Below are 27,470 nucleotides of genomic sequence, written 5' to 3' on the forward strand. Positions count from 1 at the left end.
GCAGAGCTTGGAGAAGAGGCATGTTTTCTAAAGGGCAACTTCAAAGCTGTCTCACAGAGGAAGTATCTGTCCCCATGTCCACCCCTGCTCCATAGAACAGGCCTTTGATTTCAGGTAGGAATCTTGGTTGGATTTCCCTCCTTTGAGTGACTGCTGCCAGCCCCTTTTCTTTGCACTTTGATGAGGTGACACTGGCTAATCACAGGTTCCTCCTGGCACCCAAGTTTGAGGGGTACCAGGTAGTGTGTGCCTGCGGGCTGATATCTGAGATGATGTGCCTTTTGAAGTGAGTGAAGCTGCCTCCTAGGTTGAAGCAGTGAGGCCAAGCCATGTCACATTTCAGAGTCCTTCACTGAGTCACATCTTCCCACTTGGCATTGGTTCCTGGGACTGCTAAGTGAACTGAAACTGAGAAGCTATGAAAATATACACAGGAGAGAGAGTGTGTGAGGAAGGGCATGTGCTGTTTCTCTGGGGTCCAAAGTCATAACTCTCCCTGTTCTCTTGTTTTTGCTTTTCCTCATCTGGCCCTCCTGCCCCATGTAAGATATGCTCCTGCTTCCTTTGATTTGCTGTTCCTAGGAAAGCAGTATAAACTTTGGGAGAGGAAGCAAAGGGATGTGTTTAAATCCACTAGGAAGCAGCTACAGAGCGCTCCTTCTTTCTGACAGTTGATATTCTTCCAACGGGAAATAGCAAAATTTGGGTGTTTTTATCGTATACTTCTCAGATGCAGTTCTCAGGCTTCCCACAAGAGGAACTCAGGAAGATCCTATTTTTACTATTAAACTTGGTTCATTCATGTAGAGTTGTTGCAATGGCTGTTTTGAGTGCTTTTAAACTGACCGGCATAAAGTTAATAACATTGACCAAGGCCAGCTGTGTCAACAGAGCTCAAGAAATTATTGAACGGCTAATTCGTTGATGATATATTATAATTCTTGTATAATGATGTGTCAGTAATTATCATAATCAACAGGTAAGTGAAATGTTGATCTACATTTTGTATATACTGAAGACAACTTCGTCAAAAGCCCTCATATTACTAACTTGAATATGTGTCTCTTTCCAGAACAGGCTTACATTTTGCAACAGTCATCAGTGTGTACTCAGTAATGCATCTACGAAAGGATCAATGTGCACCTACATTTTTCTGGGAACTGTGTGATACACAGAGGATACAAGGAGGGAAGGCATGACTTTCTCCCTTAGCGGATAATACGGATGCAGAAACCAATAGCTATGACACAATTCTATAAATCTAATTCTGGAAATGTGTTTAAGGTGCAATAAGAGTAAGAGGTATATATCTAAGTCAGATTGGGAAGTGGGTGTCAGGAGTAATTTCTTTTTAGAATAGAATGGTAGTTGAGTCCTGAATGATGAAAAAGATTTACCAGGCCTGGATGGGGTGGAAAGTGTGGTGGGCTGTTCCCACTCACCACCATGGGATATGCAAAAGCATGAATGTAGGAGTGGGAATTTGAAGAATCCATAGTTTGCTAAGATTGGAATATTGTACATACTTTGGGGATACCAGGAGTTAAGTGGAAGAATTAGGTTAGGGGAGGTGTTCATGAAACTTTGATGCCACTCTGTAGAATTTGTGATCCATGAATTTTTGTCACCTTCCTGGGGAAGCCAACCCAACATTTTATCAGGAGAATGATGCACAGTTTTTATCTTAGAAAGATCATTTGGGCAGCGACATTGAGGACCATTAAGAAGAAAAGCGAGGCAATACGAGCAAGAGGACCTCAGGGATGCTATTAAGTAGCTACAGAAATTGGGCTTCAAAAAAAGAGGAACTCTAAAGCTCTGATGGGAAAATATAAAGTTCTATGTCTAGTATGAGAGAGGCATGTATACATGAGTGAGGGAAATGTTAAGAACTACAGTTAGTCTATACTCTACCTGCAGATTAACAATTTAGCCTTCTACAGTTTTATGGATGCTGACAGCAGACAGAAGTCTCCTGGATCAGAGACAAAATATAATTTATTACTCATAGCAATAGCAGCAGCCAGAGTATCTGCATTTTTTATGCCCGTTTCCTAAGGCTTCATGTCCACAGGGCATTACAAAAAAAAAAAAAAGCTGGGTGACACTTGCTCACACAGTAGATTTTATTACAGAAAAAGAACCCTGAGTTTAGGGAACCCAAAACTTTCATCATGGCCATTAAGCACGCCTGTCCTTTTCTCTAGAGGGATATACTCTCACTATCTTCCAAGACTGAAAGCAAATTTCCACTTTGCTACAGAGAAAGATACCAACTCTATCATCAAGGCTCTTCATTCTATAGATATCCTTGTAAAGATAATTTACAACAATGTGTCTTGCTTGCAAGACTTGCAGAAATTGGAGATACCCATGAAAAACTGTCTCCCAACAAGAAACTAGAATGACTCCCAGTCCTGTAGCATAAACAACTGTGGCAGCACAGTAGGAACAAGAGGAGAAGGTTGGGTTCCATGTACATATCAAAGCTGAAATGGTAAAGAACTGACTTAATTCTTGTGATACTGAAACTTCTCACAAGGTAGACATACTGAATTATATATGACAATGATTAACCTCTAAGTTTATACAGAGTTTAGAGTTCTGTTCTCTATACTTCAGTAATGAAACTCCTTAATCCATACAGCCTTTTCTGGAAGAAATTCAGAACTGTCGCCAAGTTTGAACTGATGTCCAGCTTGAATAGCCTGATATGATACCGGTTCTTCTTGCCTTATAAGAAGAGTCAGTGAGACTAGGAGAAATCATTGCAAGGGCAGAATTAGCAGATGGCAGGAAATGCATAATTTAATCTTTGACACACATTATGGGAGATGTTTCTCAAATTTTCCCAGACCAAGGATCCTAACAGTTAACATTCTAAAGACTTTTCTTAACCACTTGGCATCCTCCATGCTAAAAGAAAGAATACTGAGTTTATAATAGATTGGACTATGGTTTGGGAAACCCTAACATACCCATTCTCCGTCCTACTGTAGCACTGATTTCTCTGAATTATAACTCTGAATACAATAGTTCATCGCTTCCAATAAACCAAACATTTCTTAAAGCTAGGTAGTATCTTATTCATTTTCTAATTTTTCCCATGCTTATCATGATTATGATTATGTTATATGGATTATAGAGAAGTCAATTTACTTTAAATGTAACTTTTGGAATTTAATTTTTGCATTTTTAAAGCTCTCTTGTCCTGTATAGCATGCATCTTGAATACCATCCAATGAATCAAATTATCTTCAAAAATTAGGTAAAATGGCTCAAGTTGTTTCCACTAGCAAGATTTAGAAAATCTTATTTATGTGCCATTAATATTTTATTCTCAGATGAACAAAATTTTCCCATATGAAAATATTGAATCACTCTAATCCGTATGTTCCTTCTTAAAGTCATTAACGGATTTGGCTACTTTGATGGAATAATAGGTTGTTTTGTAAAGAAAACAGTGACATCATTATTATAATCTGCAGATTAAGTATAAAATTTTAGTTGCTCTGAAATTTAACAGCCCAATTAGCATTTGTTTTGCTGTTAGCCTTTTTAAAGATACAATCTGTTTACACATGTTAATGTTTTGCAGTTGCTATAGTTTGCCTGGGTTCCAAGGCTTATGTCACTAAGACCAGTACAGCTAAGTAAAGTGATTTTAGTAGTACACAGAGAACATTCAGTGGCTTTGTATACCACTAGGACTTATATCTGAAAATCCAAGGCCTAGAGTTTTGCCAGAGGATGGGATGGTAACCATAAAATTTGACAGCAAAGCAGGAGACAGTTTTTAAATGCTGGATTAGAATGATTTGGAACAGGGTTATGGAGACTTATCAGGATTTTCTTAAATCAGTAGTTCCTTACTAAAGGATTCACCTATTATATTGGTTTGGTAGGGCTGTTGTAACCAAGTACTACACATGGTACTCTGAATGGCTTAAACAGCAGAAATGTCTTATCTCACAGTTCTGGAGGCTAAAAGTCCAACTCCAAGGTCCCAGTTGAACTAGCTCCTTCTCTGGTTGTAAGGAAGAATCTGTTCCATGCCTGTGTCCGCTTCTGGTGGTTTTGCTAAAACCTTTGTAATTCTTTGTCTTGCAGACACATCACGCCTAACTCTGCCTTGATGTTCGTTCACATGGCATTCTCCCTGTGTTTGTGTCAGAATTTTCTCTTCTCATAAGGGCACTAGTCCCATTTGATTAGATCCCACCGTAATGACCTCATTTTGAATTAATTACTTCTATAAAGACCTTCTCTCCAAATAAGGTCACAATCTAATACTGAGGATTAGGAATTTAACATCAGAATTTGGGGGGACACAATTCAACCCATAACAGACATTAATACCAAAATCCCCACTTCACAGCTGAACCCCTTTGAGCACATTTGGTTCTTTTCTCTAAAACCCTCCATCTCTTTTGATGACATACATTAGCTAATGTGGAACAAATAATACTCCAGTGAACTCAGTTGATTGAAAAATAATTTCCTCCTCAATTTTTATAATTCAGATGGTCAGGCACCAGGGTTTTTGGGTTTTGAGTTTTTTGTTTATTTGTTTTTAAGACAAGGAAGTACAATTCCAATTAAAGTGAAATCACAGTTTTGATAGCAGCAGGAGGCAGACAAATGCCTAGGCAGGTAGGGGCAGGTCCCCAGTGAAACCCCATCTCCAAGCCAAAGACAGTTTAAAGCCTGAAAGCCAAGCTACTCATCAAACTTCCTGTTTGTTGTGCTTTCCTGTGATTGATCCCCAACCTTCACCTATTTCACATATACCTACCCTTTCCTAATTGGTTTTTACATTGTCATACCCACTTTTGAGTGGTGCCTTTAACTTTTTTTGCATACTCACAAACCAATCAGCATATACTACCCTATTCTGAACCCATTAAGGCCCTGGACCAAGCCACACTGTGGGAGAGATCATCCCCACACCCCCTCTCTGCTGAGAGCTGTGCCATTGCTCAACAAAATTCTTCTCTGCCCTCCTCTACCTTCAATTGTCAGCATATCCTCATTCTTCTTGGAAGTGGGACAAGAGCTTAGGAACCACTGAACATGAGTACATGCTATAACACAGGCAGGCTGGGGCATGCCCGGCCAGTCACGAGCTGAGCCAGTGTGCAAGCCAGACTCGGCCCTGGCAGACCGAGTGCATGGAGCACTTCTTGTGACAGGTAGTGTGACTGAGGGAGGCCCAGACAGCGGTGTCCCTGGCTGGAGTCTCCTGGCTGGCAAAGTGACCAAGAAAAATCCTGCATCCTTTCAGTGCATTACCATGTCAACTTCCATCTAGAATATCAAACATCAAGTAAAAGATAATAAATTATTTGCTTAGTTGTGTGTCAGAGTGCCCAGGACTTTTCTGAGCATACACCACCTCCTTGGTCAATATCGGTGAACTATTTAAATGTAGCAGTTATAAATCCTAGGCTCTAGAAATAATCCGTTTCTTTATTATGTACAAATCATGCTAATTCACTTACAAAGTCTTCATCCATTGCATGAGAAGGAAATTCCATCTCAATGGGATTCTAATGTTCTTGTACAGACACATCTTGCTGAACTATCCCCACTGGATCTGTCCAGGGAGATCTCTTTCTAGTTCAGAAAGAAATTCTTCCTTGCTTCATTCTTCTCCAAATAACTCCTTATGACTTCAAATCTTATTTTGAACAATAAAACTTATACCACAATATACTCAGGGCCTCACTCATGAGCAATTATAAAACTTTTTTACTTTCTTTTTGGACAAAATGATTTTAGCATTCAAATGTTCCAAAAACATGAAAGATATATTTATATTTTAGACTTCTAGTAAATTAAAGAAAGGGAAGAAGACAAGAGAATTAACTTCCCTGAGGACAGAGGGCAGATCTCTATGCACAGTGAGTTGCTGAATGAATGAAAACAAGTAGTACTTTATGAACATTGACATAGGAAAAGCTCTCAAGTATCTTGAGGAAAAAGAGGAGTGGGGGAAATAGGCAATATATTTTAGTTCAAAGGGCCTACGATTTGAAATGACAAGATCCATATTCAAATTCCTGCCCTGCAGTTAATTGCTTCTTTACCCATTAAGAGCCTTATTTTATGCAATAGTAAAATTAGAGAATATCTTGGTGTTCTTCCTACTCCACTGTGCCAGCAGACAGCTGCCCTTAATTAGCTAAGTATGTCATCAAAAGAGATGAGGGTTTAAGAGAAGAGAGCCAAATGTGCTCACAGTGGTTTAGCTGTGAAGTGGGGATGTTGGTATTAACGTCTGTTATGGGTTGAATTGTGTCCCCCAGAATTCTTATGTTAGATTCCTAATCCTCAGTATTGTGACATTATTTGGAGAGAGGGTCTTTATAGAAGTAATTAATTCAAAACGAGGTCAGAAACCTTTTAGTATTCTTGTGAGATGTAGGGGTAATTTATCTCAACATATCTTGGCACCTACAAGTACTTCCCACATTGGTAGCTGTGTTATTGTTTGTTATTGCAATTATTGTTTTACATTCTCAACAAGTAATATAAAGCTTGGCACAGAGTTGCTGCTCAATGAAAGTTTAACTATGGGAAGCTTCTGCTTTCTCATGGTTTCTATCAGGTAGTACTGGTCTACTGAACACTATATTTTAATGTTTCATTATAAGACACTGTCATACACAAAACAATGCCTCCCCCCAAAGATTTCCATGTCCTAATCCCCAGAACTTGTGAATATGTTACTTTATATGGCAAAAAGAACTTTACAAATATGATTAAGTTAAGGATCTTGAGCAGGAGATTATCCTGGTGGGCCCATTGTAGTCACAAGAATTAACATAAGAAGGAGACATGAGAACCAAAGGCAGAGAGAGGAGAATGGCAGAGACAGAGGGTGGAGTAATGTACTTCAAAGTGGAGCAAGGAGGCATGAGCCAAGGAATGCAGGAGGCTTCTGGAACGTGGAAAAGGCAAGGAAATAGATTGTCTTCTAGAGCTTCCAGACTCTAGAGCTTCCAGAAGGAACCAAGCTCTGCCAACACCTTAGTTTTAGCCCAGAAGACCTATTTCAGGCTTTTGAGCTCCAGAACTTTAAGATAGTAAACTTGTCTTGTTTTAAGCCACGAAAGTTCATGGTAATTTGTTACAGCAACAATAGGAAACTAGTCCAACCCCTTAAATGACTTCAAAGATCTCTGTCTGAAAGCAATTAACTAGAAGCTTTCCGGGTGCCAAGAAATGTTTTTCTATGAAACTAGGCATCTTAACCTCCAAATCCAGAGATCACTGGGAGTGCTAAGTTATGCAAAGCAAGCAAATAAAAAAGAAATTTGCTGCCTGGTATATAATAGATGTCTAATAGTAGTCATTTATTTATCATCATAAATCTGCTAATATCCCAGTAAGTGACTTCACTATGGAAGATATAAACCAGCCAAAATTGTGGCTAATCTTTGAGATTGTCCAGCTACAGTCCACCGCTAGTTTCTCAATCACATTGATCCCGTGTGAAAAGCCTACCCCATAGGAAATTAATGGTTCTGCATCTGCATTCCATGGTACATCTTCATCCTCTAATCATTTTGCTTTTTGTAATTCCATCTAATACAGCTTGGTTTGGCATGACAGAAGACCACAGGTAACATTGAAAGAAGAGAGATGCTGTTCTAGAGTACAGAGGACAACAGGCAAGACAATTCATGGATGGTACCAGTGACGGCAGAGTAACCAATGAGAGGGAAGAAAGCTATATGTAGGCAGTTCAGCAGGGAAGTTCTGAAGGGACCAGGAGAACGTGTTCAAAATCCATAGTGATTATTTTGGTAGATTCTTATAGAGTCAGCTATCAGTAACGTTTTGTCACCAGCTTGTTTAATAAAGAGACTCAGACCCAACTAACAAACAGTGGAGTAAGAAGAATACCAAGAGAGTGTGGTATCCTGGAACCCACGTGAAGTAGGTGTGAAAGAGATGATCCACCATGTCAGATGCTGGTGATAGGTCTCATGAGCAGCCCTCATGGCAGCCTGAGGTTTATAGTTGCTACACTGGAGTAAACCCAATTCTTATTTCATGTAAGTACAAATTTTATATCCAGACAGTGCTAGGTATTTAGGTATTATACATATTCTAGCACATAAGTTATTCTCTTTTTCACAATATTTTCTCTCTCCTAATTGTGAGGGGGGTGGCAATGTACCAAACTTTGTTTTTCACCTGTAGTATTAATTCATCCCCACTCTATTACTCCTCACATCCATGATACACTCTATACCCAAGTTCCTATGTACACTTTGCTTTTTCCAAATAATACCTCCACGTACTTTTCAACCTTGTGTCCCCTTTCTGGCTAGCCATCCTTTAACCAACCTCAGGTGTCTCTCCCCTACCAGATTAGCCCTCTTTCTTCTTCATTTTTGGCTAGCATTTATCAAGGGCAACTGTCTGCTGGCACTGGACTACTATTTTCCATACATGATCTCAAGTAATACTCAAAACAACCCAAGTAGGAAAGTCCTGCTATTATTCCCATTTCACAGAAAAGGCACAAAGAGATAAATAATTTGCCCAAGGCCCACTAACTAATAAATAGTAGAGCTTCACTTGCAGTGCAGGTCTGTTGAATGATTCCAGAGCTAGGAATCTTAACAGCTATACCATCTTCCCCAACCATTGCTCCATCCTTTCCCCTCTCTCCCTCTCCACGCCCTGCCCAGAGGGTAACACACTTCCCTCTGCGCACCTGCACCCCTTCCTTCCTGGCACTAGTGTGCTTCTATAGCACTTTCCATGTTGTTTGTTAGACAGTTTTGTGTCTGCCTCCTTGTTAGAATCTGAGTTGCTTGAAATCCATCTTTTCTCTTTTCCTCAATAGTATATTCTCTGTGCATGGTATAGGGATGGATACATACTAGGTTCTTAGTGTTTGTTGACATGGATCTCTTCTCCAGAGCAAAAAGGCTTACTATGTATTCTAGGCATAATATTCAGCTTAATAGCAAGGTGGTCTCATCATATACAAATGAATATAGTAATAAGAGGTTCTTGCTCATTCTAGTTTTACCATGGAGGCTCCCTGGGATGATATCATTTAACTGTTGTTTTTAAAGCTGGATAAAGTTATTATGAAAAAAAGCAGGATAAAACTGATTTTAGCTGATGTTTTGATGCAATTGATGTTATCAGTAAAGAAGTGCTAATTTTACAAAACTGAGAGTACAGAATAAGTATGTGAGATAAGGCAGGATACTCAGGGGATGTCTTCCATGTTTTGATTCCTATGCAACAGCAGATAAACTACTAAAATCAACAGTTCTATTGAACAGAGGGCTGTTTTTAAAGTAAAAAAGGAGGGCTGTTAGGAGGGCTGTTTTTAAAGTAAAGAAGGGAAAGGTGCCTATATATTTTTGTGTCTCAGGCAAAGACTTCTGGTCCATTATTTAAAGAGTCAGCATTTTAGTTAAAACTTTATCAGTGTTGGTGAGATACTTCTGGACCCCTAGCCCTTAACTGAAAAATAATTTATGCACCTTTATTTGCTAATATGTGAATCATATTCAATTTTTTTACATCTATTATGGTAAAATAGGCTACGTGAAAGTTCTGTAGACAGAAAAACCAATTTCCATTGGTCCTGCTTCCAGACTGGGTCTTGAAAGCTGCACCCACCCTGAAGGACCCCTTCCTGCTCACAGCCCCACTCTGTGTGATGGTACTGTGTGCCCAACAGGCATCAACTCTACCCATGCGAGGCCATGGCACTCAGCATTTTTGTTTCAGGAGTCACACTATCTTACAAAAGTAGAAAAATATATTCAACTTCAACTTTTTGGACCCTTCAAAGAATATTGCTATGGATAGATGAGTTTTGGTTCTAAGAGGGTATTTTCTCCCCAAAGTACTACTTATCGGTTTGAAAATGATTAGCTAATTTGAACAGAGATCTTTCCATACAGCATTTTATGCTCTCTTCTTCTTGAACCAATAGTCAAAAGTGGTTTGATATTTTTTTCATGATTTATTGTCACCAGCATGAACATTTCTTAATGAACTCTGGTGCAAGGCTATGTTTTTTCTAGGGTTCATTAAAATTGATAAGAATTTGGGCTCTTGCATTAAGTGACCCGATGTAAACTCATTCCCTGCTGTGAATATAGATGTCAATGAAAGCAGATCTGAATTTCCTTGGATTTGGAAACCACTTTTGTCTACAGTAACAACAGAGAAATTGTGTAATACAATAATAACAGGTACATGCAGTGTATGTGCTAATTAATGGCAAATACAGTTGAGGTAAGGGTCAGCTATACCCTCCCAAGAATACTGTAACTGTTCTTTGGTGCTTTGATTTGGTGTGTATTTTATCCGCTCACAAGCTGTTTTTCCCCCACCTGGTTTATAACTGTATTTCAAATACATAAGATTGCCAAACAGATGAGTTCCTTAGTAGATTAGGTGATGATGCAATGAGTTTGTTTATTTTATACCTGTACAATTATGTTTATCTACAGCATTCAAATGAGAGCTTGTATCACGCAGTGGATAAGAGACCAGGCCTGGCTGTTTGCAAATCCTGACTCAGCCACTTAGCAGCTGTGTGCCTTTTAGGCAAGTCATTTAACCCTTGTATTCCATGGTTGTCTTATCTGTAAAATAAAGATAATAGTAGCACCTAACTCATGGGGCTTCTGTGAAGATTAAATATGTAGAGTCCATACAGTGATGCCTAGCACACACTAAAGACTCAGCTAATGCTGGTTTTTGTTAACATTGCTTATTGCAAACAGGATTGTGAATCTCAGTGTTAAATTGAGTCACTACAGGTGCTCAATATTCATGTCCCATTTATAATTCTGCTTCCTGCAAAGACCTTTTCCTAAACGTAATGAACCCTCTCTTTAAAATACCAGGGGAACTTTGATCTACTTTTCTTTTGGTGCTTATGTTGCTGTACCTACCACATAAGCAGTCATGAGGATACTGGCTCATTTTCCCAGTGGGAGAAAAACTCAGGAGAGGGCAAGAACTATAGTATCCATTACCCGCTCCTAAAGCACTGGCATTTAAGACCAATCAGAAACTAGTATGGAACTGAGAATAAATGAATATTTATATGTTAGGCAGCTCTTTCACTCAAAAGTGATATATAAATTGCTTCTTGAGGAATGCCCCTGTAATGATAATCTTACAGAGGAGAACTTGCCCTGGGCATGCATAATGTTTACCATGAAAATAAAGTTTTCTAAGTGCTTTTTTGGACTGGCTTACTCTCAGATCTGCAAACCAGTAGAAAAACCAACCACTCCAAAGAATGTGACTTTCAGTAAGAACAGCAGGGCTTTCCTTTCATGCCCAAACCTTTCTCTGGGAAAAGGAAAATCAATACCCTGAAGGGGATTTTCCAGGTTTGTTTTCTCCAATTTTGCCCTGCTCGGGCAACACATGTTGACAGCCCAGATGGAAAATGTTGAAACACTCAATAAGGATGCTCTTCCAACTACATCAAGCTAAAGCCTGTGGGATATCCTTTCGATACAACTACACTTTTTCATACTCTTTCAATTCTCTCAAGTTAAGGAGAGAGAAATGTGAATTAAAGGCATAATACTTATCAGTGATAGGCAGTCTGTATGAATCATTGCTTATAGATTTTAGTCCTCGAACAGTTCACATTCTGTAAAAATAGTCATAAATTCTTAACTCAAAAATGTTTTATGGCTGAAGAAGAAAAGTTGCACGCTGTAGGGTGTATGTATTGTGTGGTTACTTCTAAAAATAAAAGTCATCTTTCAAGACACTTTAGAAAAACAAAAAAGGGATTCCTATCAGTTAAAGAGGAAGAGATGCCAGGAGGAGCATTGTTGTTTTGAAGAAAGGGAGGAACTCAGCCTCTGAAGAAAATACTACAAGTCCATCCCAATTTCTTAACTTACAAACACCTCCTACTCCCAGCTCCCACCTCCACTGCACCACTTCTCTGCTTTACCTCCTCTGAGGCTGCACTTTACCCTTTTAATCTCCATTATTCCCTCCTTGCTATGAAACAACCAAGCTAAACTGGACTCTTCACACCACCTTGTGGCACATCTAAAAACTTGGGATTTTTGTTTGTTTCTTTTACTCAGAAGTACTTCCAAAAGTCTTCATAATATGGTTTGGCTATATCCCCACCCATAATCTCATTTTGAATTGTAATCCCTATAATCCCCATAATCCCTACATGTCAAGGGAAAGACCTGGTGGAGGTAATCGAGTCATGGGAACAGTGACCCCCATGCTGTTCTCATGACAGTGAGTGAATTATTACAAAATCTGATGGCTTTATAAGTGTTTGGTAGTTCCTGCTGAGTTCATTCTCATTCGTGCCACCTTGTGAAGAAGGTGCCTTGCTTCTCCTTTGCCTTCCACTGTGATTGTAAGTTTCCTGAGGCCTCCCCAGCCATGCTGAACTGTGAGTCAGTTAAACCTCTTTCCTTTATAAATTACCCAGTCTCAGGCAGTTCTTTATAGCAGTGTGAAAATGGACTAATATACTTCATTTAGCTCTTCTTTTTCTAATTAAGCTTTTTTAAAAATGGTAAATAACTAAAATTTTCCTCATCCCATTAAATGGTTGAATATATACTATTTTGTACTTCAGTAGTATGGGTTCTTGTTAAGGATGACTTATCATCATTGGTATTTATGTTCTTAGTTTTGTCCTACCGATTAACAATGAACTTCTATAACATAAACTTCATTTTTACTTCAAAAAACTTAAAACAGAATTACCATCGAATCAACAAAACAATGATAGCTTAAAATACAGACAACAACAATAATAGGAAGCACAAGGAAATTAGCTGCACTTCTGCTTTGGACACAAAGACCTCTTCAAATAGTCTGTAACAATCACAGGTCTGCTATTATTCCTCTCCCTTCCAATAAAAATCCTATACACATTTGATATCTCCCAGACCCTGCTTTGTTTCCAAAGATTCAGTAACTTGAAAAATATATGGTGTGTCCTAGTTGAACACTAAAGTCTTTGTACAAGAGCATGGGTGTTTGAAGACTTATTACAGCATTTGAATCAGGTTCAAGATAAAAGGGATTTGAACAAATAGCTAAAGGCATGAAAGTGTCCATGGATAAAAAGCAATGTAAGCTTCAGAGAAAATAACAGAGATTTCTAGATTTGGAAGAAAATTTCCAAACTCTCATTCATTAGTGGAGGAGATGAAGAAACATAACAGGTTACACATGGCTTATTGGTAGCGGTGTGGGATGAGTCAAGGTCCTCTGATCTCCAGTTTATTGGACTTTCCTCCAACAGGGAAAGAGATTCTTGGCATCTTGAAATCATACCAATGACAGGAAATAGGACAGTGACAGTAATGGTCCCCTTCTAAATCTAGACTTACCTTGCTGCATTGTTCTAGGTTGTAATACACAGATTTCTGTATAGAAGGAGAAGATCTTGGAGACACAACAGTTCTAATCATAAAGGTAAATATACCAAATCACTTTGTCCAGCACTTCTAGATGACTCAATGAATGAAACAACAAGGGCTACTTTTGGCTTTCTTGCCAGCCACACAGGCATATTTCAGCAGATCATTAGACTACACATTGGTTATGAATGAGTTTTCCAAACCTATTTTATTCTTGTGCTTGTAACAACTGCAGGCTCAGTCCTTCAGTCTGTACTGGAAACAACTGGAGCAGTCTCAGAATGAAGCTCTTGATGGATAACACTCCTCTCAGTACATCTCATTTCCAGCAAAGTCTATCTTCCCTGTGACTCTTATCTGTTCTACTCTCTCAGTCATGGATGTCAATGAAAAGTCTACTTAATGTAAAGTAGAACATCACATCTGATTTTTATAATATTCAGCTAAGGAGAATTTCCCTCTTATAAGTAAAAATTCTCTCTCATTTGAATTACGACACACTGACCATTTCTTTTTGTCTCTCTCTCTCTTTTTTTTTTTGAGATGGAGTCTTGCTCTGTTGCCCAGGCTGCAGTGCAGTGGCGTGATCTCAGCTCACTGCAACTTCTGCCTCCTGGGTTCAAGTGATTCTCCTGCCTCACCCTCCTGAGTAGCTGGGATTACAGGCGTACGCTACCATGCCCAGCTAATTTTTGTATTTTTAGTAGAGATGGGGCTTCAGCATGTTGGCCAGGCTAGTCTACAACTCCTGACCTCAAGTGATCCACCCACCTCATCCACACTGACCATTTCTTATATGACTCTTGTATCTGTACTTGAGGGGTAAATGTTGGGAAAGATGCAGGAGCCTTTGGAATCTGGCATGCCTCCCAAGCATGTGGTGTTACATGATCCACATCACTGTTATTGAGCACAAGAGAGACAGACATGTTGGGACAGCTGTCATTGTGTGATGTCAAAGAAGGGGTTTGCTGCAGGCTTTGGCTTGACATGCTTTGAAACATTTCTCAGCTTTTTGGAAGCATAACTATATTTTCCATGTATAACAGATCAACTTTTTAATTCTGAGAAAATATGTTACATGAGAGAGACAACATGGAAAGCTGCCTATGCCTACAGGATTCTAGCTTTTTTGAATCTCTATGATCAAGTTAGGACCTGAGCCCCATCCAGAGAACAATCATCACTAACACATTATATCATTGAGCTACTAATCTTTATGTAACATAATGTGTCTAAGCATTCAGACAACAAAAGCTGAGGTAGTACAAAATAGTGGCCAAGAGACTGGCCTCAGGGTCACATCATATAAGTTTTCCAATATGTAAAATTGAAAGATATGTCTTTAGGTTTGTTGCAAATATTAAATTATATAATGCAAGTAAAGTACTCACATTTACTGACGCAGATGGAGTGTTCTAAAAATATTACCTACAGTCAGCATTACATGATGCCAACACCCAGGATTAAAAGTGGGAACAAGACAATAATTCAGATTTTGTTAAAATGATTAGGGATATTAAAATATTTGAAATAATTTGATTAATTGATTTTTTTTAACTTGGAACAACACAGACTTATCTTTAAGTTACCTTCTCGAAACACTTTATTTCACATAAGGTGCCTAGCAAAGAGCTTTGCATATAGTTTGGAACAATTAATGTTTGTAAAATGAATGAATGAATGCATGATGTGTTGCTATCCATCACACAGCACATGATTTGTTCTCTCAAACCCCATGCAAAAAATACAAAGACATGTATATTTAGCCTCCATTTTCCTGAGGACATATGAGAACCATAGGAAGATCTATTTGTATGTAAGTGAATAAATTTTCTTATTTTCCTGGCCCTCATTTATATGAATGTGGTCATTCCTAGTGATAATTATGTTAGTCATAATGCTAATATCTTACTTTTGAAGATAAACTCACAGTTTTCAAAGAACTTTTTTTCAAAGCATTTTCTTCCACACACACAAATGAATATTTCATTTAGACTTCAAGGGCAAAGAATAGATAGGAATCATTGCCATTACTTTATAGGAAAGAAAAAGTATTCAAGCAGGTTGTGACTTGTCTAAGGTCACACAATCAGTAAATAAAAGGAAGAGAAGAGTGTCCACATATGGCCGGCGCTTAAGACATGCTGAATGTTTGCATGGATGGATGGATGGATGGATGGATGGATGGATGGATGGATTAGTGGATGGACAGATTAATGAACCTGCTGTAAATATTCTAAGTCTACTGCACCAAAACAAAGAGATTAAAGTATTGTCTTAGTACTTGTGTCTATTTCTAGTTTTTAACATCTTTTCTATGTGTTTATGGTAAAATTATTTGCCATATTTGATCAGCAAGTTAATCTGTACACATACAATTATTGACACCCTACTATTCACTAGGCATTGGTGAGTAAACAGCTGTGAGTGAGAAAGAGCCTCTTCAAGGTATTCATATTCTGTTTGGTGACTGGAGAGCACAGACAAGAAACACTATAAGAGACAGTGACCCATGGCCTAATATCTGCTATGGATTTCAGGCAGAGGAACAAGCTGCAGACAAGGGACCCTTGTCTATCTAGTCCATTAATTTAGTGGTCAACTGTAAGAATGGTATTTGTGATTTTCAAAGACACACACAAAATCATACCTACATTGAGGAAAGGGGAATTAAACTATGTTATTTATATGTTCAGTAGTAAACAAGGTAAATAAATGTATGTAGAAAGTATACAAATTTATATACAAAAAATATACAACAATGATAATAAAGTGATCAAAACATAGCATGTCCATGAAGCGGCTAGGGCTATGAAGATACAGGCATTTATTTACTACATAGCTTAAGAATTTTAAGGCACCAGACTGAAGATTCTCAAAGGCTTTTAATACAGTTCCACTCAGTTCAACATATATTGACTGCTTATTACTGACCAGACATTGAATCTAGGTCAATTTCATCAGTATCTTTACAAACCCAAGGCCTAGCATGCAGTGTGTGCACTACAAATGCTTTCTGAGTGAATAAAAAAATGAATGAATGAAACTTGATGGCCCATCCAAGGAGCTGAATCAGAAACTAAATTCAATCATATTTTTCATTCTGATTCCGTTTCTTATATTAACTATTTTACTTATAGATACTTGCACATTTCTAGCAACCCAAGTTGACCTTAGCTATTTCCTTGCTTGGATTTTTTTTATTACTTTTGTAATAAATTAGTATAACCTTAGTAGCCTAGAGCAACACCCATCTATTACTTCAGTTCTCCAGCTCAAAAGCCCAGGTGAGCTCAACTGGGTTCTCTGCTTAGAGTTTCTCAAGGCTGAAATTAAGTTACTAGCTGGGCTGGGCTCTTATTTGGAGGCTCTCGGGGAAGAATCACCATCAAACCTTATTCAGGCTGTTGGCTGAATTCAGTTTCTTGCCGTTGCAGGATTAAGATTGCCTTTTTTCTTGCTGACTGGTAGCTGGGAGTCTTTTCGAGCTTCTGGAAGTAATCCTCAGCTTACCCTTTCTGTCTTCAACCAGCAATGTGAAGTGCTTCTCACAGAGGTGGAATAGTTCTCATGCTTCAAATCTCTCATCAAATCTCCCTTCTGCTCCCAACCAGAGACAACTCTGCTTTCAAAGGGCTTGTATGATTAGATTAGGAGCATCTGGATAACCTCCCCTTTGCCACACAAGGTAACATAATCACAGGAATAGCACCAGGGTGCCAAGGTCATATGGGCCATCTTAAAATTCTGCTTACCATATTCCCCACCATCTTGCACATCCCGAAAATGATCAAGTCCTACAGACCCTCTCATTCTCTCCTTTGCATTACTATTACATACAAGTGAACAAAGTGGGTTGATGCATTTACCATGAAGTGGGAGTGACTAAAAAATGCATGTCTGCCTAGGCAATAACCCAATGTCAGATTTTCAAGAAAATTCTAAATATCCAGAATTGGAGAGAAAAGTATCCGTATTTTGACATATATATATTTAAACTCTGCAGATCAAAACAAACATTTCTGCCACCTACTTTTTAATTTTTTGAGATGAAGTCTTGCTCTGTCTCCCAGGCTGGAGTGCAGTGGCACAATCTCAGCTCACTGCACTCTCCGCCTCCTGGATTCACACCATTCTCCTGCCTCAGCCTCCCGAGTAGCTGGGACTACAGGTGCCCGCCACCACGCCTGGCTAATTTTTTTTGTATTTTTAGTAGAGACGGGGTTTCACCGTGTTAGCCAGGATGGTCTCGATCTCCTGACTTCGTATTCCACCTGCCTCGGCCTCCCAAAGTGCTGGGATTACAGGTGTGAGCCACCGCACCCGGCCTCTGCCACCTACTTCTAACCCTGGGTTACCAGTTTATATAATCTCTGCACTAGACTCTGCACAGATTTTGTTTAGCCCTTCTTAAAACAAGGGTTCTATCTCTATATGTCCAACATCTGGAATTTCTCTGACACCTGTTAAGCCCTCAGTTAATGTGCATTCAATGAAGTAATGGTTATATTAACTTTCTGGTTAAAATGGGTTTATGCTGTATATTATCTGCCTTTCACAGGAATATAATGAGAATCTGATATGTTTCATCTCCTTAGCTAATGCTCATTGCAACTGATTTAGGACCGCAAGAGTGGGTGTATTTTTTAATGTTTATTTTTAATTGACAAATAATAATTGTATAGATTTATGGAGTACAATGTGGTGTTATAATACATATATACATTGTGGAATGATTAAATCAGACTAATAAAAAATTCATTACCTCATATACTTATTTCTTTGTAGTGAGAACATTTAACATCTACTCTTTTAGCACTTTTGAATGGTACAATACATCATTATTAACTATAGTCACCATACTGTACAATAGATCACTAGAACTTATTCCTTCTGTCTAACTGAAACTTTGTACCCTTTGACTAACACTTCCCTTATCTGAGTTCATCCACCCTACCTCCAGCCTCTGGTAACCATCACTTTCTACTTCTAGGAGCTAGACTTCTTAAGATTCCACATATAACTGTTATCATGCAGTATTAGTTTTTCTGTGCCTGGCTTATTTCATGTAGCATAATGTTCTCTAGATTTATCCATGTTGTCATAAATGACAGAATTTCCTTCTTTTTAAGGCTGAATAGTATTTCTTTTCCCACTCATCCATTGATGGACACTGAGGTCGTTTCCATATCTTGGATATTGTGAATAATGTTGCCATGACCATGGCAGTACAGACATCCCTTCAACATACTGACTCCCATTCCTTTGCATACATATGCAGAACCAGGATTACTGGATCATATGGTAGTTTATTTTTAGTTTTTTGAAGAATCCCCATACTATTTTTCAAAATGGCTGTACTAATTTACTACCAACAGTGTACAAGGCTTTCTTTTTCTCTAGATCCTCCCAATGCTTGTTGTCTTTCTTTTTTTTATGATAGCCATTCTAACATATGTGAGATTATATCTCAATGTGGTTTTAACTTGCATTTCCCTAATGATTAGAAGTGCTGAACACTTTTTATGTACCTGTTTGTCATTTGTATGTCTTCTTTGGATAAATGTCTATTCCGGTCCTTTGCCCATTGTTTAATTGGATTATGTGTTTTCTTCTTATTGAGTAGTTTGAGGTCCTTATATATTTTGGATATTAGCCCCTTATCAGATATATGATTTGCAAATATTCTTCCCAGTCTGTGGGTTGTCTCTTCACTCCACTGTTTCTCTTGCTGTGCAGAAGCTTTTTAGTTTGATGCAATCTCATTTGCCTGTTTTTGCTTTGGTTGCCAGTGCTTTGGGGTTATATCTAATAAATCATTGCTCAGACCAATATTGTAGAAGTATCTCCATAGGTTTTTTTAATACTTTCGTAGTTTCAGTTCTTATGTTTACATCTTTAATGTATTTTGAATTGATTCTTGAATATGGGGTGAGATAAGAGAGGGTGCATCTTAATATGTGAGAAATAATATATGTTCCAGGAGCAAGAGCATTCGCAATATATAAAATATTTCCATCATTGAAACTGAGATTGCTCAGGGAACAAATCAGCCTTTGACAATATTTATATCCACATCATTTAGAGATTGGCCAAAAGTATTTATTATGTATGTGAAGCTACACTTTGAACTTCCATAACCCCCTGAGCTATCTTTTGAATACTTTAAAAATGACTTCTTCACTAGCTGTCTGAAGCCCAGGTTTGAAAGTACATTATCAATCTCTTATAGCTGATGCATTTCTCACATGGCTTTTTACCAGTGTGGCAGTATTGTCTGATGATATATTTAGTACTAACTTTGAAGCCTCACCCAAAATTTAAGCATTGTATGTTCTCAAAAAATAAGGTGACCCCAAAATCATGGTCAGGTGTTAGAATGGGGGCAGGATTAAGAGCATGAATAATAATTTTGTGGAATTACTGAAAAGTCCCTCAGTCCATTATATAAATGAAAGGTCAATCCACAAAAGAACGTGCAACATATTTTGAATTTCTGAGCCAAATATCATGCCTCATTTCTATGGACTCTCACAATCTATTTCTTACCATAGCAAAGAAAATTTATTTCTGAGCTCAGAAGCTATCAACAAAGAAAGCTAGGAGAACTGCCAGTTCTATTACTACTGTACAAAGATGAATGACCTCCAGTGAATTAGCCTGAAGACTAATTTAGACACTCAAAGCTAGAGTGTTGGGCAGGGCACAGTGGCTCATACCTGTAATCCCTGCACTTTGGGAGGCCGAGGAGGGTAGATCACTTGAGGTCAGGAGTTTGAAACCAGCCTGGCCAACATGGTGAAACCCCAACTCTACTAAAAATAAAAAAAATTAGCCAGGTGTGGTAATGTGCACCTGTAATCCCAGCTACTAAGGAAGCTGAGGCAGGAGAATCACTTGGACCTGGGAGGCGAAGGTTACAGTGAGCTGAGATTGCGCCACTGCACTCCAGCCTGGGCGACAGAGCAAGACTGTCTCAAAAAAAAAAAAAAAAAAAAAAAGCCAGAGTGTTGTTATAGTGTCATTTACTATAAAAATTAAAATTAAAGGATATGGGGGCTGAAATGAAGAATTTTTTAAAAATAATATCTCTCCAGGCTCATCATTAAAACATATGGTTGTAGAGATGTTGTTTCCCAACAGATATATAAAAATGTTATTCTCCCTTTAATATCCAAATAGTATGTTCCAAAGGCCATTGCATTGGGTTTAGATGGATCACTAGCCATTTTCAGTTGGCAATTTTCACTTCCTCTTTGAAACCTCAATGCTTTACATTTATAAACTAAAAAGAAACCAGACATTTTTAAACACCATGAAGGAAGCTAATCTATACTTTGTAGTAGAATGTTATGATTTCTATTTTATGACTACAAAACTAAATTTAGTTATCCAGCCAATAATGTGTAATATCTTAAGCCAATTGAATCATACTGAGTTCTCAGAAAAATAAATGAAACAAAATGGATTGTTTTAAAGGGAGTAAATCTTACCCCATAAAAGACAGCTGCTTTTCAAATAACATCAATTGGATTTTTAATATAACCTACTAGGATTTTGTTTTCTTCCTTTTTTGGAGACTTTCTTAGTCAAATATAACAACCAGAATCTACAGCTTGGCTCACTTCTCTGTGAGCATTCTTATGTTCAATTCCCACTATTTTTAGCTTTATGCAGTTGTTCCAAGAACACACCTTTTCTCAGAAAGCAATATTTTCTCTACCTTCAAAGAGAAAATTTAGAAAACGTCAGAAAACACAGAGTCCCTAAAGTGGGATTTGGCCTGCTTCTTAGAACTTAAAAACAATTGGGTATTTTTAGTCCAGTCATTCTAAACTACAAAGGCAACAGCAGAATTTGTTGCTATAACTATATAACTTGACCAGTTGCAAACCATCAAACATAGACCCCAATCCCATTTAAATGTTTATGTCCCTACTTAATTAACTTACTTTGTTTTGTAATTAGTTCCACATTTTCAGTCTCTTGCAGTAGAGACTGGGCTTGATTGCCTAAAAAATAGTAGCTCAGGCTGGGCGTGGTGGCTCACACCTGTAATCCCGGCACTTTGGGAAGCCGAGGTGGGCAGATCACTTGAGGTCAGGAATTCGAGACCAGCCTGGCCAACAAGGTGAAACCCTGTCTCTACCAAAAATATAAAAATTAGTCAAGCATGGTGGTATGCACCTGTAATCCCAGGTGCTCTGGAGGCTGAGGCATGAGAATTGCTTGAACTTGGGAGGCAGAGCTTGCAGTGAGCTGAGATTGCACCACTGCACTCCAGCCTGGGTGACGGAGTGAGACTGTTTCAAAAAAAAAAAAAAAAGAAAGAAAGAAGAAAGAAAGAAAAAAGAAAGTGGTAGCTCAAAACACTCAATTATTATTTTAAAAGCTTTTTCATTAAAAAATTAGGGTACTCAGCAGCATTTATAACTAACTGGTATCTAATAGTAAGAGAAATTGGCATGAGATAATCTGGCTAATTAACAGTATGCAGTCACCGCATTTATGTTTTATTGTAGGGATGTGACGAGTTATAAATAAGTAAGAACAAGTAATGCTAGTATAAAGTACCTAGAAATACCTGACCTCTTTGAGGTCAGGAGTCAAGTGTTATTCACAGGGATGAAAATTATTACAAATGAAAGCTGACCATGGTGACTTCTACTGCCTAGGGATGGAATAGGTATTTGAATAATTAGTAGTGGAATAAAAAATCTTTATTCCATTCCCTTCCAGTCATAGAAGCTGTTGGAGAAAAGGAAAGGCTGAAATTACAAAGCCTCTGCTATAGGATAAGACCCAGAGCAGGTGATTCTTTTTTGAGAAAGAACAAATTAACAGGTGTTTTGGAGATGAAACGTAGGCTCAGAAGTGAGTGGATGGTGGAAAGGTAACTTGCAAGACACCATTATGTCATGGGTTAGATAAATGGAGGAGATGGGTAAGCTAGGAAAGGCCCCGATAAAGGCGCAGGGACTGATTAAAGTGACCGGACTTACCAGGGCAATGAAGAGACCCAAGAACAAGGATGGGCAATAATCAATTTTGAAATGTTTGCATTCTGTAGCTGTAAAAACCCACTGGGTTGCACCTAAACTTTGGTAAAAGTCTGAAATAAACACAGTGCCACCAGTTGGTCTGGTGAACTCTTAATGATTCTCAAGCATTAGCTCAAATGTCTTCCCCTCTTTGTGACTTCATCTGATCCGCTCATCTCTCAGGAAGTCCATCAGAGAAAAGCCATCTCTTTTGGCTCAGTGCTCTCATAGTAAGTACTTCACACATAACTTCCAGAACTTACTTACCTGCATTATAGTATTGCTTTAAGAATCTGTCTCACCTGTTAAGACTATAAGCTATTTTTAGTTAGGAGCTTTTCTATGCATTTTTGTAACCCTCAAATCCTAGTACTCTGCCTGGCTGGCCCCTAATAAGCATTTAATAAATGTTGGTTGAAATCTGTCAAGGAAGCCTTCTAAGAATAAGTGAACTTTTTATAAAGAAAGAAAAGCTAAAAAGAAAAAGCTTCCATAACTTATTAATCAGATAGATATAGCAATAGATAGCTATAGATAGATAGCAGAAATAATTCATTAAATTAGTAATTAGTGGGGATTTTAATGTTTTGTAGGTTGTTAATCTGGACACATGGTACCTTGTACGTGAGTCTCTTGGTGGATCGTGTTGCTATTATTTGTTTTCAAAACTTCACTAGATTTGTAAACATCCTGATGCAAAACTATTTGGTATTCCTACATACATACCCAGTAGCTGCATAGGATGTGACATGCATAGTAAGGCTCTAGAAAATATTTAGGGAAGGATACAGGAAAGGGAAGGAAGAAAAAGGAAAAGTTTTAGAAGAGTGAAAAAAATTCAAAGGGTAAAATTTTGAGACTACGGTATAAAAATATTACAGAGGTGTTTTTTTTTTCCCCCATCAGCTTGGGGGTGTCTAGGCCAAAATAAGGCACTCAGACATGCAAGAGTTTCCATCTTGACAGTGATGGAGCCAAAAGGGAACCTGATCCTTTGTCTCCTCCTTGTTCCTCAGGTGCCACATATGCATCTGACTAATGTCAAAACAGAAGGCTGGATTCCTCATATAAAAATGTGCTGGCGAGCACTCCTGTGACCTTTAAAATCAATCACTGCAAATGGGTATTCAAGCAAGAGGAAATGATCTACAGCTGGGCGGTTTCTCGTCTACATCAGCTGGCAAAGAGGCAGACATACAAATTACAAGCAGCATGATTTTTGTTTTCAGACTCCCTGCCCAAACCTTCCAGTATTTTCCATAGCTTTACTGCAAAAAATAACACTAGCCTCAAGTTTAACAGGATGTGAAAACTCCTTCCATGTCTTGAGACAATTTCCCTCCTATGCTGTTGCTCAGCTTGTTGGTCTGTTCTTACTCAGCCCAGTGTGATTTGCGTAAATTGCTTTAACAGCCAGATATTAAGAGCAAACATTGGCCTTTCTTATTCCTGTGTTCCTGAGTTTTCTCTTTATCCAAGTGCACCTGGCAATTCACCCAAATCACGAGGTATTGCCTAGGTTGTATTTATAAGCTCAGTGTGGGTAAACACAGCTGATCACTGGCCACTAGTTTTCCTTCCTTGCTGGGTCCTTTCCTTTCCCTTTTCAAGGCTGGCTTCCAACTTCCTACCTTTTGTGGCTCCTTCTGGAAGACCATGTGGAGTGGGATGTCAGGCAGCAAATGCAGGACCTCTCCAGATCTTGAAAAACAAACCGAAAAGATGGTTTCTAGAATAATATTGCTCCTTATTTCTCCAAGCTCCTTCTTGTGAAGCTTATCCTTTTTTGTTTCTGAATAGTTGATAGAAATGGACAGTTTCTGGTTTTCCTGTAATGAGGACACACATGCATGCACAGTCTCTCACACACACACCTTCCTGCAGAAAACATATTTTGTTTCTTTGTTTCTTCTTGGAATAGAAAAGAGGAGGTGGGAAGAGGAAGTTGTTTTGTTTTATAGCACATGTTGTTTTAAGGTTAAAAAAAAACCTGATGTATTGGCTTTCAAAAATGTATATTTCTTCATACCAAAAGTATTAGATTGCACATTTAATTGGTGAATCATATGATATATGAATTATATCTCAATAAAGCTATTTTAAAAATCATACTGTATCAGAATATTAGATGTAAGTCATTTTTTTCTAAAAGATAAATTTCAAGTACAAGTAAAACAGGTCAGAAAAGACGCTGCTTTCCAAAGCAATGTTAAGCTTTTCCTTGGCTACAGGAACACAGGTGTTGCTGCCAGAACACAGGTGTTGTGAAATCCACCCCTAAAAGCCAAAATGGAAAAGGAAAAGACTCACATCAATATTGTGGTCATTGGGCTGGTAGATTTGGGCAAGTCCACCCCTACTGATCTAAACATGTGGTGGGACTGACAAGAGACCCTCTGCAAAATGTGATAAGAAGTCTGCTGAGATGGGAAAGGGCTCCTTCAAATATGCCTGGGCCTTGTATAAGCAGAAAGCTGAGTGTGAACGTGGTGTCACAATTGATACTTCTCTGTGGAAATTTGAGACCAGCAAGTGCTATATGACAGTCACAAGGCTTTATCAAAAACATTATTACAGGCACATCCCAGGTAGAATGCGCTGTCTTGATTGTTGCTGCTGATATTGGTGAATTTGAAGTTGGTATCTCTAAGAATGGGCAGACCCCTGAGCACACCCTTCTGGCTGCATGCCAGATGTGTAACAAGTAATTGTTGTTGTTTACAAAATGGATTTCACTGAGCCACCCTATAGCAGAAGAGACATGAGGAAATTGCTAAGGAAGTCAGCACTTACATTAAGAAAATGGGCCACAGCCCTTACACTGAGGCATTTGTGCCAATTTCTGGTTGGGATGGTGGCAACATGCTGGAGCCATGTGATCACGGGCCTTGGTTTAAGGGATAGAAAGTTTAGGGTAAAGATGGCAATGCCTATGGAACCATGCTGCTTGAAGCTCTGGACTCCTTCCTACCAGCAACTCATCCAATTGACAAGCCCTTGCGTCTGCCCCTCCAGGATGTCTACGAAATTTGGGATATTGCCACTATCCCTGTGGGCCAAGTGGACACTGGGGTTCTCAAACCAGTAGCGTAAACACTCTGCTCCAGTCAACATCACAACTGAAGTAATGTCCGTTAAAATGCACCATGAAGCTTTGAGTGGGCTCCTCCTGGAGACAATGTGGGCTTTAATGTCAAGAATGTGTCTGGCAAAGCTGTTCATCGTGGCAACATCACTGATGAAAGCAAAACCACCCACCTGTGGAAGCAGCAGGCTTCACTGCTCGGGTGATTATCCTGCATCCTCCAGGGTGAATCACACTGGCTGTGTATGCCCCTGTACTGGATTGTCACACGGCGCACATTGCTTGCAAATTTGCTGAGCTGAAGGAAAAGGTTGACTGATGTTCTTGTAAGAAGCTGGAAGATGGTTCTTAAATTCTCAAAATTGGGTGAAAACTATCGTTGATATGGTTCCTATCAAGCCTAGGTGTGTTGAGAGCTTCTCTGACTATGCTCCTCCAGGTCATTTTGCTGTTCGTGATATGAGATAGACAGCTGCTGAAGTGTCATTAGAGCAGTGGCTGCTGGAGCTGGCAAAGTCACTGAGTCTGCCTGGGAAGTTCAGAAGGCTAAATGAACAGTATCTCTAATATTTTTCACCCTAGTCTTTTTTTTTTTTTTTTTTTTTGAGATGGCGTCTTGCTCTGTCACTGACGCTGGAGTGCAGTGGCACCATCACGGCTCACTGCAGCCTCAACCTCCTGGGCTCAGGCGATCCTCCCATCTCAGCCTCCCAAACAGCTGGGACCACAAACCTGTGCCATCACACCAAGCTAATTTTTTTTTTTTTTTTTTTTTTGGTAGAGATGAGGTCTTGCCGTGTTGCCCAGGATGGTCTCAAACTCCTGAGCTCAAGTGATCCTCTCACGTCAGCACCCTAGTCTTAATCAATGGTGGAAGAACCATCTCAGAACTGTTTGTTTCAATTAGCCATTTAAGTTTAACAGTAAAAGACTGGTTAATAAACAATGCATCATAAAACCTCAGAAGGAAAGAATGTTTTGTAGACCATTTTGTTTTTGTTTTCGTGTGGCAGTTTTATTAGTTCTTAAAATCATTACTTTTTAACGGAAACACCTTGACTAAAAATCTATCACAGAATTTTGAGACCTATTAAAACAAAGTTTAATGAGACAAAAAAGGTAGAGCAGAATAATCAACTTAGAATGTAACATTTTGTCACCAGCTGATGATAAGTAACTACATCACTGAAGAAGTTTACATCATATTCAGTAGTGAATCTAATATTATAGATGGAATACTACCAATAAAAATATTTTTCTGTTTTGAAAAATCTGTCAACTATAATACATATAATGGCCATTGTACATCCATCTGCAATTAAAATATGTTCATGTAAATGCTTTTGAATAAAATTTATATGGCATCACTTCCTAAAAAGCTTTTTCAGTACTCTGTTTTCCTCTTAATACATCATATGGGAGTAAATTTCAAAATCTCTTAATCTTTGTCCTGTTCTGTTTATGTTTCTCCTTACAAATTTGGGGTGACCTCAAAGTCTTCCTAAGCATTAGGAAAGGCTTCTTTTCAACAGGATGGTTTAAAATTAAGTTTGCTAAATAACATGATTGCCATCACACCATTGGCACCAACACCCATAGCAGACATCGCTAATTAAAGAACTAATTTCTCCTGCAGAGTATAGATTAGACTCAGCTGTGGAGCTCCAGCCAGCTAGGAAAACCTATCTCTTGAACTGGTTATACAGCTGAAGGAAGTCAGTTCAGTTGTCCAAAGTCCCTCTCACTGTTTTATAATGGTGGTCTCTATTCTACCACAATCACTGTGAGGGTTTGTAATGCCCAGTTTGAGAAACGTGGTCATGACGTGATTCACTCCTGCTCTTCCATAGTTCTGTAAGAAAAAGGAAAAAGTTTTTACCTCTCCAATTTTATAAGCCAGGGAATTTTCCAGAATATTAA

General features: G+C 38.6%; 1 pseudogene; it reads left to right on the top strand.

Annotated features, from left to right (window-relative positions):
- The first annotated feature begins 24,594 nt into the window (after nt 1-24,594).
- LOC100615773 (elongation factor 1-alpha 1-like) lies at nt 24,595-26,022 on the top strand (annotated as a pseudogene).
- Nucleotides 26,023-27,470: the final 1,448 nt, after the last annotated feature.

The sequence above is a fragment of the Pan troglodytes genome, chromosome 5, assembly GCF_028858775.2.
Source record: "Pan troglodytes isolate AG18354 chromosome 5, NHGRI_mPanTro3-v2.0_pri, whole genome shotgun sequence".
Lineage (NCBI taxonomy): Eukaryota > Metazoa > Chordata > Mammalia > Primates > Hominidae > Pan > Pan troglodytes.